The following is a 21,802-nucleotide window of genomic DNA, read 5'->3' on the forward strand; positions in this document are numbered from 1 at the left end:
GACAAAGGAAAGATCTTTTCTCAGCTGAAACTATCTTTGTTTCCACAAAGTGCTCAACCCAGAGTTCAGGGCGAGATTCTTTGTCAAGTCTTTCTTCAAATGTCCCCCAACAAAGGAGTTATTAAAATGCAGCTGCTGAATAAGGTCAAGAAACCGCCAAAAGGTTTCTGTGTTTTTTCAGCCCGTTGCTGTTGTTCATTCACCAAGTCGTGTCTGACTCTTCGTGACCCCGTGGACTGCAGCATGCCAGGCTTCCCTGTCCTACACCGCCTTCCGGAGTTTGCCCAAGATCATGTCTGTAATTGCTGATGACATCCAACCATCCCATCCCCTGTCACCATCTTGTCCTTCTGCCTTCAATCTTTCCAGCACAGGATGTGACCAAAAGACAAGTGACCCAGATCACAGTGGCAAGAGAAAGGTCAGACCATCAGCTGCGGTGACAGGCACATGGTCCATGGGGGTCCACCTGTTTTCTGAGCTGCTGTCCACCAGCTCTGTTTGCCTCCCAGCAGTGAAGTGAGGAGGAGTCCACGTGGTTTTTGGAGAACAGTTTTAGAAGTAACTTACGGGTTAAGACGAAGTCTGGTGGGGGCGGTGGAAGGGTATTACCGTGTGTTTGTACTGTTGATTTGGCCCTCACACATCAAAGTTCTTTTAGAAACTTAAAAGATATATTACATACAATAATGATGACAAGAGAGTGTGTTTAACATCTCTGTACAATTTCAAGAACAATGACTAAATGATGGTCACCAGGTACTTGAAAAGATGCTCAACGTTACTAATCATCAGATCAGATCAGATCAGTTGCTCAGTCGTGTCCGACTCTTTGCGACCCCATGAATCGCAGCACGCCAGGCCTCCCTGTCCATCACCAACTCCTGGAGCTCACTGAGACTCACGTCCATCGAGTCAGTGATGCCATCCAGCCATCTCATCCTCTGTCGTCCCCTTCTCCTGCAAATCAAAACCATAGTGAGCGATCATCTCACACCTGTCAGAATGGCTCTCATCAAAAATAACCAAATAACAAATGTTGGCGAGGATGTGGAGAAAAGGGAACCTTTGTACACTGTGGGTGGCAATGTAAATTGGTACAGCTACTATGGAAAACAGTACAGAGGTTTCTGAAAAAATTAGAACTAGAACTACCATTACACCCAGAAATTCTACTCCTGGGTATATATCTGGAAAAAGAAGAAAAACACTAATTTTAAAAGATATATGCACTCCAACATTATAGCAGCATTATTTACAATTGCCAAGATGTGGAATCAACCTAAGTGTCCATAAGCAGATAAGTAAAGAAGATGTGGTATATATATATATATATATATATATATATGAAATACCACTCAGTCATAAAAAAGAGTAAAATTTTGCTATTTCCCACACATGGATAGACTTGGAGGGCATTATACTAAATGAAATGTCAGACAAGGACAGATACTGTTTTATCTCACTTATATGTGGAATCTAAAAAAATACAGCAAACTGTTGAATATAGCAAAAAGAAGCAGATTCACAGATATAGAGAATAAACCAGTAGTTTTACCAGTGGGGAGGGGGAGCTGGGAGGAGCAGATGAGGGTAGGGGCATAAGAGTTACAAACTATTAGGTATGAAATAAGCTACAAGGATATATTGCACAATGCAAGGAAGATAGCCAATATTTTATAATAACTATAAATGGAGTATAACCTTTAAAATTGTGAATCATTACACTGTACACCTCTCACTTATACAATATTGCACACAGACTACACTTCAGTTAAAAGAAGCTGCACTGCCGGCTGTAATGCAAGAGTTAAAATAATGACAAAACGCGCCCAGTAAGAAGGAAATAGCACTGATATTTTTGAAGCCTTGTATGTGACATCTCCAAGTTGTATTACCCTCTTTTGTAGGGGTCAAAATTCAGGATGGTTTTCTTGATGTATCAGATCAGATCAGATCAGATTAGTCGCTTAGTCGTGTCTGACTCTTTGCGACCCCATAAATCGCAGCACGCCAGGCCTCCCTGTCCATCACCAACCCCTGGAGTTCACTCAGACTCATGTCCATCGAGTCAGTGATGCCATCCAGCCATCTCATCCTCTGTCGTCCCCTTCTCCTCCTGCCCCCAATCCCTCCCAGCATCAGAGTCTTTTCCAATGAGTCAACTCTTCACGTGAGGTGGCCAAAGTACTGGAGTTTCAGCTTTAGCATCATTCCCTCCAAAGAAATCCCAGGGCTCATCTCCTTCAGAATGGACTGGTTGGATCTCCTTGCAGTCCAAGGGACTCTCAAGAGTCTTCTCCAACACCACAGTTCAAAAGCATCAATTCTTTGGCGCTCAGCCTTCTTCAAAGTCCAACTCTCACATCCATACATGACCACTGGAAAAACCATAGCCTTGACTAGACGGACCTTTGTTGGCAAAGTAATGTCTCTGCTTTTGAATATGCTATCTAGGTTGGTTCTAACTTTCCTTCCAAGGAGTAAGCGTCTTTTAATTTCATGGCTGCAGTCCCCATCTGCAGTGATTTTGGAGCCAAAAAAATAAAGTCTGACACTGTTTCCACTGTTTCCCCATCTATTTCCCATGAAGTGATGGGACCGGATGCCATGATCTTAGTTTTCTGAATGTTGAGCTTTAAGCCAACTTTTTCACTCTCCTCTTTCACTTTCATCAAGAGGCTTTTGAGTTCCTCTTCACTTTCTGCCATAAGGGTGGTGTCATCTGCATATCTGAGGTGATTGATATTTCTCCCAGCAATCTTGATTCAGCTTGTGTTTTTTTTTAATTAATTTTATTTTATTTTTAAACTTTACATAATTGTATTAGTGTGTTTCTTCTAGTCCAGCGTTTCTTATGATGTACTCTGCATATAAGTTAAATAAACAGGGTGACAATATACAGCCTTGACATACTCCTTTTCCTATTTGGAACCAGTCTGTTGTTCCATGTCCAGTTCTAACTGTTGCTTCCTGACCTGCATACAAATTTCTCAAGAGGCAGATCAGGTGGTCTGGTATTCCCATCTCTTTCAGAATTTCCCTCAGTTTATTGTGATCCACACAGTCAAAGGCTTTGGCATAGTCAATAAAGCAGAAATAGATGTTTTTCTGGAACTCTCTTGCTTTTTTCATGATCCAGTGGATGTTGGCAATTTGATCTCTGGTTCCTCTGCCTTTTCTAAAACCAGCTTGAACATCAGGAAGTTCACGGTTCACGTATTGCTGAAGCCTGGCTTGGAGAATTTTGAGCATTACTTTACTAGCGTGTGAGATGAGTGCAATTGTGTGGTAGTTTGAGCATTCTTTGGCATTGCCTTTCTTTGGGATTGGAATGAAAACTGACCTTCTCCAGTCCTGTGGCCACTGCTGAGTTTTCCAAATTTGCTGGCATATCGAGTGCAGCACTTTCACAGCATCATCTTTCAGGATTTGAAATAGCTCAACTGGAATTCCATCACCTCCACTAGCTTTGTTCATAGTGATGCTTTCTAAGGCCCACTTGACTTCACGTTCCAGGATGTCTGGCTCTAGGTCAGTGATCACACCATCCTGATTATTTGGGTCGTGAAGATCTTTTTTGTACAGTTCTTCTGTGTATTCTTGCCACCTCTTCTTAATATCTTCTGCTTCTGTTAGGTCCATACCATTTCTGTCCTTTTTTGAGCCCATCTTTGCATGAAATGTTCCTTTGGTATCTCTGATTTTCTTGAAGAGATCTCTAGTCTTTCCCATTCTGTTGTTTTCCTGTATTTCTTTGCATTGATTGCTGAAGAAGGCTTTCTTATCTCTTCTTGCTATTCTTTGGAACTCTGCATTCAGATGTTTATATCTTTCCTTTTCCCCTTTGCTTTTTGCTTCTCTTCTTTTCACAGCTATTTGTAAGGCCTCCCCAGACAGCCATTTTGCTTTTTTGCATTTCTTTTCCATGGGGATGGTCTTGATCCCTGTCTCCTGTACAATGTCATGAACCTCATTCCATAGTTCATCAGGCACTCTATCTATCAGATCTAGTCCCTTAAATCTATTTCTTACTTCCACTATAATCATAAGGGATTTTATTTAGGTCATACCTGAATGGTCTAGTGGTTTTCCCTACTTTCTTCAATTTAAGTCTGAATTTGGCAATGAGGAGTTCATGTCTGAGCCACAGTCAGCTCCCAGTCTTGTTTTTGCTGACTGTATAGAGCTTCTCCATCTTTGGCTGCAAAGAATTTAATCAATCTGATTTCGGTGTTGACCATCTGGTGATGTCCATGTGTAGAGTCTTCTCTTGTGTTGTTGGCAGAGGTTGTTTGCTATGACCAGTGCATTTTCTTGGCAAAACTCTATTAGTCTTTGCCCTGCTTCATTCCGTATTCCAAGGCCAAATTTGCCTGTTACTCCAGGTGTTTCTTGACTTCCTACTTTTGCATTCCAGTCCCCTATAATGTAAAGGACATCTTTTTTGGGTGTTAGTTCTAAAAGGTCTTGTAGGTCTTCATAGAACCGTTCAACTTCAGCTTCTTCAGCGTTACTGGTTGGGGCATAGACTTGGATTACTGTGATATTAAATGGTTTGCCTTGGAGACGAACAGAGATCATTCTGTCAATCAGAGATTGCATCCAAGTACTGCATTTCGGACTCTTTTGTTGACCATGATGGCTACTCCATTTCTTCTGAGGGATTCCTGCCTGCAGTAGTAGATATAATGGTTATCTGAGTTAAATTCACCCATCCCAGTCCATTTCAGGGTATTCCTAAACAATATATTATTTTGTTTTGCCTGCTTTGGAAATTTAGGTAAATAAAATCATATTGTATGTATTTTTCTAAAACTTGCTTTTTGTTGCTCAACAATGTACACTCTAGATTCAATCATGTTCATATGGAGATATATTGCATTCTGTTTTTTGACTAGGTCATAATTCATTCATGATTTCTCCTCTTTATAGAAGTTTGGGTTTTGCTTTGAAGAACAGTGCTGCTTTGAATATTCGTGTCCGTGTTGCCTGGTGAACATGTGCACGAGTCTCTCTTGGCTGTACATCTGTGAGAGAAGTGCCTGGGTTGTGGGGTTTGCCAATGTGCTGTGTTACTGTGTGATGGTATGCTGTATTCCAAGGGAAAGATAAAGTGGGGAGTTGTTTCTACTAACAATGTATGGGGTGTTCACTAATCCATCTTTATTCCACATCTTACTATTACTTGATATTATTAGACTCAAAAATTTTTGCCCACCAGATGGGAGTGAATGGTATCTCATTGTGGTTTTATTATTCATTTCCCTGATTATTAAGGAACATTTTCCCATACATAATGGGCATTCATCTTGCCTCATCTATGAAATGTTTCTTTGTCTCTTTTGACTATGAATTTTGTGTGCCTTTTTGGGTGGTTTGTCTTTTCTTATTGACGTAGAAGCTATTTCCTGGATATTAAAGACTTTGTTAACTGTACGTACTGAAGATCTCTTCTTTCCATCTGTATCTTGTCTTTTTACTCTTATATGATGTCTGCTGAAGAATGGGGGTTAATGTGGTTGAACCAATCACAATTGATTCTTTATAGTTTGTTCTTTTTGTGACTTGCTTCATAGTCCTTCCCATCATGAGGTCACAAAAATGTTTTTCTTTTCCCTAAAAAGTGTGAATATGTTCTTCCTAAGTCATCGATCTGTCTGACATTGATCTTAGTGACTGGTGTGAGGAGCCGATCTAGTTTTCTCTCTTGTTTTTCCTTATGATCTAGTTTTCTCTCTTGTTTTTCCTTATGATCTAGTTTTCTAGTTTTCTCTCTTGTTTTTCCTTATGATCTAGTTTTCTCTCTTGTTTTTCCTTATGATCTAGTTTTCTCTCTTGTTTTTCCTTATGCTGTATTACTAACCTGTTGGTGCAGCACCATTTACTGAAAAATCCCCCCTTTCCCACTTACTGGTGATGTTGCCTCTTCCTTGCATATGTGGGTCATTTTGCGCATCTTTGTTCTGTCCCACAGACTGTCTGTCTCTGCACCGACATCACTGTCTATTTTTCTCTGAGTTTATAGTCATTCTTGTCTGGTAGGGCACCATATAGTTTTCAGATCCAGTGGGAATCTGAATTGGCCAGGACTAAGCTGATAGATAAATAGAAGACTTCCTTTAAATTCAAACATCTCAAAAATGTCAGTTCTAAAATGTCCTGGCATTGAATATTGCAAGAAAATGAAAGGATAAAAAAAGTCATTTTCTTCAATAGCCCTATTTGAGGCAAATGTACAATTTTTTTGCAAATACACAGCAGAAAGCTAGAATATAGTTTGCTGAAGACTAGTGGTGATTACCTATTTTTATCTTAACAGAGGTGTGAAGATAGATTTGGGTTCTCTCCTTACAGGAACCAGAAATCAAGTGGCTGAAATGTAAAGTGTTGATAACATACACACTTGTACTTTTAGGAACTTCTACTCACAAGGACATTCATTCATGTCACCCTTCCAGTCACTCAAGTTTTAAAAGACCCACCTGGGTGAGAATGTCCTGCCTTTACAAAGAATTCACACAATTTGATCCTGTTTAATTTTAATGAAAAAAAAAATATCAAATGGAATAGATAATAAAGTTCTCACAAAGATGCCCTCTTTAGAGTTATCTAAAGTTTATCAGCAAAATAACTTTGACGAAGTTAAATGCCTATGTGTCACACACCCAAAACGTGTGAAGCAATTTGAAAAAATATTTTAAATATGCCATGGATTTGTAAATTAATGCAGGGCTCACTGTGCTTGAATTTCCATTTCTAAACTGCTTCATTTGCATGCAAAGAGTGGGCAATTTTTGTGTGTGTGAAAATTTAGCCTTAAGAAATGAAAATCAAAAACTCAGCAACTTGAAAAGAGCTGTTAGGCATAGAAATTGTTTAATCGGTTTCCAGCAGGGCCAATGGTGTTGGCATTTTGAAATACCAGATTGGATTGGCATCCTAGGAAAAAAAATCCTCAGCTCAGAAAAAGTCGCCTAAAAAAGCCACCATCTACAAAGTGGGGAAAGAAGATGGCCGAGATATGACAAATGCCAATGAAACGAATTCTGCGATCGAGAGAGAGCTTGAAGTGTGAAATGAACAAATGTTACATGTGAGAAAATTTCTGTCAGCGCCACCCCAATCATCTATTCTGACAAATACAATGCTTGATCAGAGAGTCAGGTGTTTCTGTCTCAGGAATAGTTCTCCGTGGGTGTTGTAAGAGGACCTAACGATGCGGGTTCATCTTGCAGTCCATGTTCTTACTTTAGAGGATATTATAAAGGAATCTAATGATCCCTTCTGCAACAAGGTTGAGATCCCAACTTAGATTTTCCTTCCAGGGTTTTTAAAATTCAACTTTAAGATTTCATTTAAACATTTTGTGAGGCTTTTGTGGCTCAGACCTTAAAAGCTAGAACAGAATACCATATTTTATTAGAGAAGGCATGTTTGTTTACAGTATCCCAAATGAAAGGTACAAAGTTCGATCTACCTGGATATAATGAAGGGCTTCCCTGGTAGATATAATGATGATAATGATAGTAATAAAAGCCTTGTAATACATACCGGTTTCAGGTTGTTTTTTTTTTAATACACATTAATTGGGTACCTGCTGTGTGTCGGGTACCATCCTAGGTGCTGAGGATGCAAAAATGAGTAAGAGATACCCTTTGGGCCTTAAGAAGCTCAGTCTTTTCAGTGAATCTCTACTGGGCTTAAAGAAATTAATTGTCTAATCTAGTTATCTAGTTTTCTCCCAACAGAGCTGCTGATTACACAAGATCCAAATAACAAGGAAGGTGAATCTCTCCTTCCCTGTTTTTCGTTTAAGCCGGTGGAAGAGTAGCCAGCGCAAGGAATGTGATGCTACTGTCTTTTAGCATTTGCACTGAATGCTTTGCCCTCGTTGATTCTTCTCTCAACATGGGAGCTGCGAAAACAGTTCTGCTTCCCCTTCCCAGGACTGGGGATGGAATTCTTGGGTAAGAATAAGAATAAGACCATAATGTCTTCACACTGAGACCACTTCTATTTGTGTTGTTGTTGAAAAAGAACAAACTTCATGGCCCAACACTGTCAGACGCGAGTCCTAAGTTCTCCACATGATGCTTGGCATGCACCAATGTTTGTTGATTGAACAAATGACAATGCAGGGATGACAGGCACAGAGCCAGAGCATCTCAGAAAAGGTTTCTATGTGATAAAGGACTGTAGTGTAGTTCCAAAATAAGAGGATCAAGCAGCAAATGTTAATATAATGCCTCCTATGAATGTGGTGGCTCAGATAGTAAAGAATCTGCCTGCAGGGCAGGAGACCCAAGTTTAATCCCTGGGTCAGAAAGATCTCCTGCAGAAGGGAACGACTACCCATTCGGGTTTTCTTGCCTGGAGAATTCCATAGACCAAGGAGCTTGGCAGGCTATGGTTCCTGGGGTTGCAAAGACTCGGACACAACTGAGTGACTAACACTATGAATGTATTAAAAATTAATTCTAGAATATGCTTATAGGGAAATGAAAGAACTGCAGCTTTAGAGAGGAAAACATTGCAAGAATATGCCTCCTGTAGATTCTCAGGTGTTACCCACCTCCCCTTCTTTTGTAAATCTTTCTGTGGGCAAGATCTGTAGACTGAGGTGTATGTGGTATATTTGACTTGGTCTGAACTTGAAAAGCTAAGACTTGGACTCTGTTTGAAATTCTGTACTGAATAATCTTGTGACTTACTAACCCATGGTGCATATAATTTATTTTTAAAATATGGCTATACATATGTGGAGTTTGTGTCTACCTAAATTTTTTCCTTCATGAGTCAAGATTTATTTTCCTTGTGGCTTCGTCAAAAGTCCGTACTTCAAATGATAGTATTAGGGCAAATGCTAAAGATTTTATGTTAAGGGATAATGAACGTAAATGCATTATAAAATCTTGATATAATTCTAGCTGTATACTTCTTATAAAGAAGATGAGGCTGGGCATGAGATGAGAGAGCTATCCTCAGACCACACACATCTGAACTCGTATCAGTTTGCAATGCTTCCAGCTCCCAGGGACTGAAAATCTAACTAATGGTGGCCTACATGATTGACAGAATTTTCTAAACCAGTAAAAAACATAAAGGTAGACACATTTCAGTTGGTGCAATGGATCAGTAATATCTTTCAAACGTCCAGGAGCCAGTATTTTTCTAATAGTCCTTCTCTTCTATTTTCAGTGTCCCTCCCTCCCCGCCCCCATGGCTATCATCTCATGTTCACAATATGACTGCTTCAGCTCCAGGCATCATGCGCTCATGTCAGCACCTTAAGAAGAAAGTGAAGGTCAGAGGCTAAAGAAAGGGCCTGTCCTCTGAAGGCCTGCCTTTTTACACTGTGATGTGAAGTGAAAGTCACTCAGTTGTGTCTGACTCTTAGTGACCCCCATGGACTATATAGTCCATGGAATTCTCCAGGCCAGAATACTGGAGTGGGTAGCTATTCCCTTCTCCAGGGATATTCCTAACTGAGGGATTAAACCCAGGTCTCCCACATTGCAGGCAGATTCTTTACCAGCTGAGCCACCAGGGAAGCCCAAGAATACTGGAGTGGGTAGTCTATCCCTTCTCCAGCGGATCTCCCCGACTCAGGAATCGAACTGGGGTCTCCTGCATTGCAGGCGGATTCTTTACCAACTGAGCTACCAGGGAAGCCCAAAGGAAGCTTAGCAGAGGATGGTGTAAGGAAAGGAATTCTCCCCATTACTTCTCATTTTCCAGACTGCTATCACACAACTGTCCTACATAATCACAGGAGCAGGGAAATGGGATTGCCACTAGCTATTGGCTCAGCCATCATTTACTTCCTGGTATTAGGAAAAGACTCACCTTTCCTGAGATCTAGAGACACTTGCTGGCTCCCTGAACCCATGGTCAGAGAGCTGAGGTCAGGAAAGAAGGTCATGGGCAGTGTCTGTGTAGCCTGTAGGATGTGCTGGTGTTTGGCATCAAACAGTTGAGAGAAGCAGTTAAGAGACAGATTAAGAGTGTGTTGGCTTATGGGTCACGGATGCGGGACCCAAGACCAAATTCGGAATTTGCTGCTTACCAGTCATATGATCTCAGGCAAATGAATTAGTGCTTAACCGCTTCACAGTTGAATTATCTGCAATAATGCTAACCTCAAAGCGCTGTTAGGAGAATTAAATGAGATAATGTGGACAGGGACTTAGCTGGTATGTGTTAAAGGATTAAGAAGCAGGGCCTCCTTTACTTTTTCTCTCCTTAAGAAGCAGAGGGTCTTCTGCTGTTAGATGTTGATGGGGAAGAGCCCTGTTTTGAGAGCGCAAGCCACACTTGTCATCCACTTGCTTGTGACTTAAGCTCCCATTTCTGGGGCTCAGTTTCCTCTAGTGTAATATGGGAATTAGAACTGAGTGGTCTTCAGGCTCGATTAGCTTCAGCATCTTGATGTAACAGAGCACTCTCTGTAATGAACAGCTGGTGACGTGGGTCCCCAGGATTTCCAAGGGCCATTGTCATCACACTGTTGGCAAAGACTGGAGACTTCTCGTGTTTTCACCAATGACACTATTTGCTGCTGTCCATGTGAAGGTGGAATATAATTGTGAAGCTCCTACTCTTCCTGTGGTCCTTATGCTTTATTTTAAAAAAACCCCGAAATAAGTTAGATGCTGCCTCATCGCTAAATGGCCAGTGACCTCACCCAAAAGTGGCTTCCTGTGCCTGAAATCCCAGGAGGGTATCTGTCCCGCTGTCTGTCCATCTTGATTTTACATTCGGACTCGATTTTCTTTTCAAAGCATACTCCGAAACACTCTCCGTTAACTTTGTACTTATTTAATTTCAATCAAAATAAGGCAAATGCATAATGAGCATTTTAACAACAAATAAATTAGAACTTGAGATCGCTATAACAATATACACTGTGAGAGGAAGAATTGAAGGGTCTAAAAATAAAGACAAAACCATAAACACACTCTCCTTTCTCTCTGAAAATCAAAAACACACCACTGGCTTTAGGACAAAGGAGGAATAATGAAAGGACCCGAAAGCTTTTCTTCCCACCTAATAGTGGGAAGGTAGCTGTGTGGGGTTGGATGCAGGACACTTGCACCCACAACAATAAACTTGCCCTAAAAAGGCTTGATTATTAGTTCCACTTAAAAAAAGCAGCCACAACAAGGATAAATGTAAAACTGATGTTAAGAGATTTTTAAAAGCTGCAACCTCTGAAAAACGAAGTAGTCATTTGCAAAATCCTGTTCCAATCAACAGAATTGTTTCCTTCAGAAAAATGGTCAGACGCTCCCCATCCTCTGTCCCAGCACAGCCTGGAAATTGTTCTTTCTTCCTGTGGGACACGGAGATGTTCAAACGCTTCATCAAGACCGTCATGCCCTAAAAAATTCTGAGTGTCATTGTGGAATAATCAACCTCAGATTGAATGTTACAAATTTTCCAAGCCATGTTGCAATTAAGGGAAGTTGAGGGCCGGTGGTGGAGGAGTCTGGGATGAACAAGGTGAACCCATTGTGTTGGGAGTCCTCGGAAGGAAGGGTGTAGCCCTCCGGCTCACAGCAGCCCTTGGCGTTGGCTTTGGCTTTGGGGCTCCGGGGACTCACACACTTAGATTTCGGGTACAACCTAGGATGGGGCCCAAGGACTAACCTGCATTCAGAGTTTCTCTAAATTGCTTCATGGTGGTATATCCTGAGGCTTGCGTGTCTAAGAAACAAAAACACAAACATAAAGAAGCAAATTAATTCCACAGAGTGAAACAAACCCTGCTCTGCAAAACATTCTTTTACGCTAAACACTTCATAGGGTTCTCTCCTGAGATACCTAAAATATTTTAAAATTTTAAAGTATATATAGCTGTGTATGGGTGTGTGTTTGCACACACATTTGCACATTTGAGTTTCACTTCTTTGATTTTGGGGGTGAATCTGATAATGACTTTCATCCTGTAATAAATTCCATGACTTACCTCTTTCCTGTGCTTGCTTCTCCCCACTCCTACCCACTGGCCCCTGGCCCCTGGCCCCTACGTTGGAGGAGTTTTAGAAAATGATTGTGCTACATTAAGATACATGGATGGACACGTGGGTGTATTAAAAGAGTCCCCATAGCCTGCAGTGAAGTGGAGTTGGGTTCAAAAGTAGAAGCAAATTAGTCGTGAAAACATGTTCCCATATATTCTAGGGACCTAGACGCAGGCCAAGAAGACTGGGGAAACAGGCGGGGCATATGGGCTCAAACTCATTAAATAGAAATTGTTCTGGGGAAGAAAACAGCAAATGGGGCACAGAGGCGCAGGCGCCGTATGTCTACGGGGCTTTGCAGCGGCTCTGAGCGCTTGGAACCCCATCACAGAATCTCAGAGCTGGGAGGGAGCTGGGCAGATCACCAGATCCAACCCCTTTATGTTGCAGATGAGGAAACCAAGGTGGAGCGCTTTGCCCAAGGTCCCAGCTAAATCAGAGCAGAAGAGGAGCTGGCGCCCAGGACTCCCTGCCCTCGCCTCGGGGCTCTCCCCACCACGAGGCAATGGGAACCGGCTTCTTCCAGATCTGGTCTTTTGCTCGTTTGTTGAAATTTCGCTAGGAAATGGGATAAGAAAGGAACTGTAGGAAACTGGACGGGACAAGGAACTGAAAAAGTGCCCAGGGAATGACCGATCACACAAGGGTATGGTATAAAGCAAGGCTTTTCCAGCGCTGGCAGCACGTGGGAACAAGGCTCCGCATCTCACTAATGCAATCAGAATGCACGTGGGTGGGGCTCTGACACCGATCCTTACGAAAGGTCCCAGATGATTCCCATGTGCGGCCGCAGTTGGCATAAAAGACTTGGATTTGAATCCTGCTAGTATTAGCTGTGTGACTTGAGACACGTACAATAGTTACTTGACAAATCTGGGCTTCAGTTTGCTTGTGTGAAATGGAGCCAGTTAATACCTACTTTCTAAGGTCGCTGCAAGATTAGATGAGATGTACTGTATGTTTCAGAGGAATAGATATTTGTCGTTAAGTATTTGTTTCCTTTTATAAAAAGCCTAAATTTCAGTGATTAGAGACTATTATTATTTTGTAAACTGTTATTGAAGATTTTTCCCCTCTAGTCCGTTTCTGACTCCCTGAACTCTTTGTCAACAGTTGTCACCAAAACTTTGAGAATGGTTTTCAGTTTTCAAAATAAGGTGATAGGGCAGAGTGCGTAGCTACTGAGAAAGTCATACTTAACTTTTTGATGAGGCTGCCGCTTCTGAGATTCTGGTAGGCTGCCAGGAGGAGGTGAGTCTGGTGGCTGGTATCAGAGGACAGCTAAAAGCTTTCCAGAAAGAAACCACATGGTAGTTGATACACCAATAAACTTTAAATGGATCAAGTCACACACTGAGAAAACCATTGCCTTTTCCACTCCTTTTTAGAGCTGCCTGTGCTGTCAATGGTATTTCATTTCTAACATCACTATTTAAACGGACGTGATCTCACAGCCTTCTTAGAATTTACCATTGTTTTACCTTAATTCTGTTTCTGTTTGGCTTTTGTTTATGGCATGTGATACGGGTTTTCCGTTTATAATGAACGGAAATGGGAATCTAGGTAAGGAAGAAATATGCCAAATTGAAAATTCTTAAGTGAACAAGGTAGGAGTCATAAGCAGATAGTGGAAGATTCCTGGGTTCCTGGGTCTTGGCTCACCTCTGAGATCTCCAGCTAGAAAAAGAATACTTTTTCTGGGCTGCAGTTACCTCCCCCCAAATAAAAGAGTTAGATTTGACAGTATCAAAGATTGCCTTCAATTTGAGCATATCTGATATGCAAATTCATCACAATTTGGCCCTTTAAAGATAGTCTCAGTAGCCAAAGATATTTTTAAAAACCCCATTAAAACAGAAAATGGAATGGGAAATAAATTTCAATTTCATATCCCCATAGAAGAACTTGTGAGTTCCTGGTTCTTAATAGAGCCATTCTTTACTAGGAGCCATGTTTTTCTAGTAGGGCTTTCTTCTCTTGCTGATGGCCCCTATTCATTAGTTTTAAAGACTGTTGTGATTTGGGTGATTACCTACATTCAAGGGTAACGCCCAAGCCAGGTGCATCCTTTTGTGAATTTCCTCGGCAATTAGATCTGTGGATTATTGCTGGGTTAGCGTATTTCCCCCTTTTTGGCATTCTTGGGAAATTTGAAATGCAGGACAGATTCTCCCACTGCAGAGTGGTAGTAAAATATTAATTGGTATAAAAGAGCATTAATTTGGCAGTTGGGATGTAACAGCAGCATCAGTGCTTCTCCCATTGCCACCAGACTCCTAACCACGTGAGTACCAGTTCATAGCACACAGGTGCTGATGGGTAGGGCTTGTGTCCCGGGGCCTGAGGGACGTGGAGGGTTGTTCTCCTAGGCTGCCTGCGGGAAGGGGCCAGGACTAGAGCAGGCGAGCCAGGCACCCAGGATGCAGGATTCAAAGAGGAACTCCCAAGTTCCAGAAAGTGCTTCCTCAGAGTCCTGGCCCTCTGAGAACTGTTGATTGATGGTTCATGATTCAAGAGCTGCTGCTGGCTGGTGGGGAACCAGTTTCATGACTAGTCACCACCCTTCACTCCTCCCCATGCTTTGCCTTCACCACTTGGCTGCAGGGTCAGCCTCAGAGAAGGCTCCTTCCTCCACTTATTCCAAGTCTCCTTTGCCCGGGGCAACTCCTGTACTACCTTTGTTTTGTGTGGTTCTCCAGCTATTGTTCCCTGGGATGAGAATGTCAATGAACTCTGGAAATAGGGGTTGTAAAGACTCAAGTCCAACCAGTGTTTTTTCAGGGCGTCTCATGTCCCAAACGTGGTTCTAGACCCCGGCGATTACTGCTGCTGCTAAGTCGCTTCAGTCGTGTCCGACTCTGTGCGACCCCATAGACGGCAGCCCACCAGGCTCCTCTGTCCATGGGATTCTCCAGGCAAAAACACTGGAGCAGGTTGCCATTTCCTCCTCCAATGCATGAAAGTGAAAAGTCAAAGTGAAGTCGCTCAGTCGTGTCCGACTTCTTAGAGACCCCATGGACTGCAGCCTACCAGGCCCCTCCGTCCATGGGATTTTCCAGGCAAGAGTACTGGAGTGGGGTGCCATTGCTTTCTCCAGACGGCAGCCCTAGTGCATTATTTTATCTAAGCCTTTCTCTATTATTATGCCCATCTCAACAAAGGGGCACAGGAGCCCCTGGTGGCTCAGATGGTAAAGAGTCTGCCTGCAGTGCAGGAGACCAGGGTTCAATCCCTGGGTCGGGAAGATCCCCTGGAGAAGGAAATAGCAACCCATTCCAGTATTCTTGCCTGGAGAATCCCATGGATGGAGGAGCCTGGCGGGCTACTGTCCGTGAGGTCACAAAGAGTCGGACACGACCGAGCAACTTCACTGTCATTGTCAACAAAGGGGCAACTGAAGCTTAGAGGGTCACCTAGCTTGCTTTTGGGTGGTAATGGGCTTCTGAAACTAGCGATTCTGTATGAGCCCAGTCTGTAGAATTTTTTTTCCCCCAAGTTGTCCAATAGAGTAGAAATGTTGGGAAAATTTCCCAGGAAGTCAAAGTATTTAATCAACCTTGACTAGGGTTGAGAAGTTATAGCTGACAAGACACCATAAACCTTTTGATTGGAAGTTAGTTAGAAGAATAAGGAAGAGCCTGGAGATGGATATTCTGTTGAGAGTTGACTTTTGGGGCAGGGATCCGTGGGTCACACAACTTTAGGAAGATCCATAAAGGAAACGGGGTCTCTGGGTCTGGAGTGATAGGTGGATTCAGGAATCTTATTCAATGACCTCTCCTAGCCGCAGCGGGCTCAGATGGTAAAGAATCACCTGCAATGCAGGAGATTGTGGTTTCGATCTCTGGATCAGGAAGATCCCTGGAGAAAGGAATGGCAACCCACTCCAGTATTCTCGCCTGGAGAATCCCCATGTACAGAGGAGTCTGGCAGGCTACAGTCCATGGGGTCATAAAAAGTCAGACACAACTTAATGACTTAACAACAATAATAACAACCCATTTGCTCCTGAGAATAATTACAAGTATCATTTGTAGAATCCTCGAGAACTTATAAAGAGCTTCAATGGGTGTTATGGATTTTATTTGAGCTTGGAGTGTGGGGACAATGAGTCCCCAAATCCTCCAGGATTAGCTCGTGTGTGTCCCTGTCCCCTTTCCAAAGTGGGGTGGTGGAAATCGTGACTGCCCCTGAGGACTGGTGTCTGCCTCCCAGCCGTCATGACTCTGAATCTGGAGAATATGGGAGATTTTCTATTTTCTCCTATCTTAGAGTTTAGCAAAATTTTTTTTGGTCATAAGCATGACTACATTTGTAATTAGGAAAAAGAGTTATTTAAAAAAAAAAATCAGGCAAAGCAAGCTTCTGAAATTCACCGCAGTGAACAAGACTTGCCTGCCCTCGAGCTGGACCGTGGGTTGGCCAGCTACTTTGGTCAAGCTTCCTGAATCAAAAGAGCCGTTGCAGTTTTGAATAGGGGCCATTGAGGTCATCTTGTCAACCCCCTTCACGCACCAGTCAGTGTGCGAAGAACACAACCAGCCAGAAGCAGTGTCCTACTTCTTCAAAATAGATACTTGGAAAGCTTTGATGCCAGCACAGTGAAGCCAAAGATATCAATCCTTGGAGATAAAGTTGTGATGGAATCCGAATGTGCTACTTTCTCTTTTAAATAGTGTTTTTTTTTTTTAATTAAATAATATGAGATCCTTAAAGGAAGTGTGGTAAATAAAAAAAGGAAAAGTATTCTATCCATGAGAGATGATTTCAAAATTTCTTTCCCCCAATCTTTCTAAATGGAATTTGGTGGGTATTATTATTATTATTTTGCATAATGGTATTTATATTTATTTGAATTTCAGAATTTTCTTTTCCAGAATTATTTCTTAAATTTGAATAATTAAGAGTAATAACTCATCACAAAAAAAACTTATTTTAAAAGCTTTATCAAGAGTGAAAAAAAAACCCCAAAAATCTGTCTCCCACAACCTCCAACAGCTCCTGCAGTTTCCATAGTGGAAGTAGGTGTGGTTCCCTGAGGTGATATCACACCAAACAGGCCATCAGTGTTGTTTTGTTTTGTTTTTTTTTTAATTTTTATTTATTTTAAATTGGAGGATAATTGCTTTAGAATGTTATTTTGGTTTTTGCCATACATCAACATGAATCAGCCATAGGTATGCACATGCATGGCCCCTCCCTCTTGAACCTCCTTCCCATCTCCCACCCATCCCACCCCTCTAGGTAGTCACAGAGCACCAAGGTGAGCTTCCTGTGCTATACAGGCACTTCCCATCCACTATCTGTTTTACATATGGTAATGTACATATTTCAATGCTACTCTCTCAATTCGTCCTTCCCTCACCTGCTCCTGCTGTGTCCATAAGTCTGTTCTCTATGTCTGAATCTCTATTCCTGCCCTGCAAATAGATTCATCAGTATCATTTTTCTCAATTCCATGTATATGCATTAATATATATTTGTTTCTCTCTTTCTGGTTTCTTCATCAGTGCTTTTGTGATATGGTTTCCTCTGTGTTGTGTTCCTAATTTTCATTCTAATTTTAAAAGAAGGGCAACTGGTTGGTATATCACCAGACCCCTTGCTTCTCCAAGACTATGTTTCTGTTCCATTATTCAGAAAAATGACTTGGCAGGGTATAATAGTCTTGGTTGACAACTTTGTCTTCAAAATGTCATTGCTTTGTTGTTTGTTAACATTAAAAATACATCCTAGTTCCCTACCACTCCCCATTGTCCATCTCAGTGATTTCTTGGAACATTATGAGCTGTTGATCATCATATTCATATTTCTTTTTTTCTCTGGAGGAAGATTTCCTCAACTATGGCTTTGGATATTGTTTTTATTTCCATTTGGACATTGTGTTTCTTCTTTCAAAGCTTGATCTTTATTATGTATATCTTAATATTTTCTCCCATCATTTAAATTTTTGTCTGGATTCTAGAAGAACTACTGAAATTTGCTCTCTATACTACTGATTGATTTTCTGCAGTGTTGATTACACTCTTTACTGCCTCCCGTGTGGTTGGTTGGTTTGTTTCGGCTGCGCCACATAACATCTCAGTTCCCTGACCAGGGATCAAAGCCATGCCTCCAGCAGCGTAAGAATGGAGTCCTGGACTGCCAGTAAATTTTTCTTCAAGTCTTATCTATCTGACCTGTATCACTTTTAATCTCATATGGTGGAATTTTTTTCACCTTAATTATTCATCTCTTTCTGAGTTTCTCTTTTTTTAACCCATGGAGGCCAGTTTGTTCTCTATTTAAATGATAAGTCTAGACTATCTTCACCAATTTCATTTTTCATAATAATTTTTTTGGGGAGTCTGCTCACCCTCTGAATTTTTATAATGATTTTTTCCTATATTTATTCACTTTCTGTCTTGTTCCTCATTTTTTAAATGTTTCTCTTCTTGGTTTGTCCTCAGATAGAAAGGGTGTCTCACTTACTCTTGGATTTGCTCTCTGGTGCTAGTCACATCTTTTTCTTGGAGCCTGAGTTACATTTTATTTTCAGGTGACTCTTCAGGACTGAGAAGGGAGTTTCTTTCCAGGCTTCCTAACTCTACTGTTCTGAAAAGATGAATGCACAGAAGTGAAAGTTCCCAGCATGGACCAGTGCTGGAACTCTCCATGTCTTTCTTCCCCCTTGTCTTTTACATCACATCATCTGGAGGGATGACACCTCCTGTGATCCTAGATGTAACTCTCTGTTTCTCTGTATTTCTTGAAAAATATCTTAAAAGGGCTGTAATATGATCCAGTAATTACCTCCTTGAGAGTCTCCTAATCTGAGTTCATATCCCAGTTCAGCTTCTGGTCTGCTTTGTGAACTTTGGTGAGTTCTTTCACATCTTTGAGCTTCCCTGCCTTAAAAGGAAATCAGTAATATTGTTATTGTTATTATTATGGAGCATTGTAAGGTTTAAATGAGATAATGCTTATTGAGCCCTTAGCACACTGCATAGTGAATTTTTTAAATGGCCTTCAGTTGTCATTATTAATATTACTATTCTATAGAACAGTCTTATGGACTCTGTGGGAGAGGGAGAGGGTGGGAAGATTTGGGAGAATGGCATTGAAACATGTAAAATATCATGTATGAAATGAGTTGCCAGTCCAGGTTCGATGCACGATACTGGATGCTTGGGGCTGGTGCACTGGGACAACCCAGAGAGATGGAATGGGGAGGGAGGAGGGAGGAGGGTTCAGGATGGGGAACACATGTATACCTGTGGCGGATTCATTTTGATATTTGGCAAAACTAATACAGTTATGTAAAGTTTAAAAATAAAATAAAATTAAAAAAAAAAACTTACCTGCAACAGAGGAAAAAATAAATAAATAAATAAATAAATCCTCCCTCCTGTTACTGTAATCACTGGTATTATTCATTTAACTTAAACATAAACATATTTATAAACACATATACATATATGTATGTAATCAAGTATATTGTTGCTATTATTATTTTAAATAAGCTGTTATTTGTAGATTAATCAAGAATAAGAAAAATAAAAGTTCTTATTTTACTTAAAAAAAAAATATTACTATTCTGTCTTTGAATAGAGATATAAAGAAAGGTCTTGATTGAGGTAGAGGGCTTGAAACAATACATTGACAACTTCAGCTTTCCCCATCCGCCATGGTGGAAAGACAGATGTTTAGTTTTGTGATTGGCACAGATGTTTAATTCCTAAATCTCAGTGGACAATGGAGGAATATTTCCAATCAGTCACAAAAATGGTGAGTCACAAAATGAATTTCCAGTCTGGTTTGATCTGCTTCTAAATTAAAGAGCTTCCTCCAAGATTCTGATAAGAGTTTGGAAATGACGGTTTTCTTGTTGCTGTGATGTTTTATCTTCTGGTCTTCATAGGTGTTTTAGTGGGAGAGTTAATGGGGTTGTGTTCAGAACTGTTATCCAGTTATAATTTTAAACTGGAAGTCTCCAGGTTTATTTCTCAGCTAGTTTTCAAACACAAATTACCAAATTTAGCCAGTTAGATACATGAAAACAAAATATGTTACATAGGTGGTTGCTTTCATTCCCTGGAGCTGCTACCAGCAGTTCTGTCTTTATCCAGATTTCATTTGTTAAATGTGTTCTAAACCAGGGATGATGGAACCTTCTCTTTTGCTTCATTAGCATGTTGATATTCTATCATTCTCCTATCATACCATAATGGAATGACATGTTTTGCATTCTTATGGACCTTCTTAACCACTTATTTGTGTTTCCCACAGCATTTTTTCAAGATCAAGCACAGAGATGAATTCAATGCCCTTGGCACTGAGATTCGAATATATTTGAAAAGGATGCTTGAATGCCACTGTATGATATAGCACTCCTGCTGAAACCATTGTTATTCTAAAAAAAAAAAAATAAATCTTAGGATGTGGATTATCTCTCTATGTTGTAGAAAGATAGATATATTTTTAGTTGCAATGTTTTTGAGATAACCTCAATCCGGTTCACCAGAGTTCATATTCAAAGCTGCTGTATTTTCCTGTTGACAGAGGATGCTGTGAGTAGCTTATTTGGAAGTGATGGGAAGAATAGTGTCCCACTGGGTAGGGGTGGTAGTGTCCAGCCCGAGTTTTGCCCAGGCTGCGTCCAATTATCCACTAATACATTTAGCACTGACATGGCTTTTAATTGTAAAATGTTTTCAGTTCTCTGAAAAACTATCCTCAGACATAGGTTCTGACCATTATCACCCCATTGTTCACAGAGTCTAGTGTAATGCCATATGTCCCAAGGGTTTTTGGTTTCTTTAGTCAATTCATTTCCACTAATACTAACTGAGGTGACATTTGGTTGCTTGCCCCGTGACAAATAGTGAGGTTAAAATGCCTCTTTCTGTGGTTGGGACATTGGGACATTGGACATGATGCCTTCCTTTTGAGCAGAAGAAATACAAGGAAACAAACCAATTAGCCTTTCCAGTGAGTGCTGAGGATGCCAGGGACATGTGGTTAAGTTACATAATGATGAGAAAGTCAAAAGATGTACCATCCTAAGGCTGGAGAAATGGGGTCACTGCTTTGGGGATTTGGCCTGATTTTCAGGTGTGTGTCATTTAGGGGGGCTGAGGAGGCTCTAGTAGCTCAGGTATATGTTTCTGATGGTAAATAAGCCAGCAGAAATTTAGGCACTGTCTTGAACTAGAGATACTCAACATGACCAAAGATTTTTTCAAGCAATGCTGTCCTGAGAAGTGCCAGCATGTTCTGCTCTCTTGTCTCTCTCAGTCTGACCTGAGCCCATTAATTATAGGAGCTCCTTCTCACGCAGTCCATGGCACAAATCGCAACCCACCCGAGTTTATGGGACATGACCCTGCCCAAGCCATTCTGGACAGACCCACCTGATGTGTTTTAAAAGTCTAAGAAGGTTTTGTCTGCTGCAGGCACTGGCCCAGTCTCTGGGATTCATCTTTAAAAAATTTTCTTTTCAATTTTATGTTGGAGCTTCCCTGGTGGCTCAGCAGTAGAGAATACACCTACCAAAGCGTGAGATCCAGGTTCAATCCCTGGATGGGGAAGATCCCCTGGAGAAGGAAACAACAACCTGTTCTAGTATTCTTGCCTAGAGGATCCCATGGCCAGAGGAGCCTGGTGGGCTACGTATGGTCCATGGGGTCACCAAGCGTCAGACACGACTAAGAACGCATGCGTGCATAGTTAATTCACAACTTTGTGTTAGTTTCAGGTGTACAGCAAAGGGTTTAATTGGACGTATACATGGGATT

The 21,802-nt window shown here is 41.2% G+C and overlaps 1 long non-coding RNA gene across 1 annotated transcript; it reads right to left on the bottom strand.

Annotated features, from left to right (window-relative positions):
* Window positions 1–10,805: 10,805 nt before the first annotated feature.
* LOC123331206 lies at window positions 10,806–14,099 on the bottom strand. The gene is made up of 4 exons (XR_006547730.2): window positions 13,689–14,099; window positions 13,228–13,314; window positions 11,653–11,709; window positions 10,806–11,382 (listed from the first exon to the last, which is right to left on the bottom strand). It is a non-coding gene; the product is annotated as an uncharacterized LOC123331206 (long non-coding RNA).
* Window positions 14,100–21,802: the final 7,703 nt, after the last annotated feature.

The sequence above is a fragment of the Bubalus bubalis genome, chromosome 22 (assembly GCF_019923935.1).
Source record: "Bubalus bubalis isolate 160015118507 breed Murrah chromosome 22, NDDB_SH_1, whole genome shotgun sequence".
Taxonomy (NCBI): domain Eukaryota; kingdom Metazoa; phylum Chordata; class Mammalia; order Artiodactyla; family Bovidae; genus Bubalus; species Bubalus bubalis.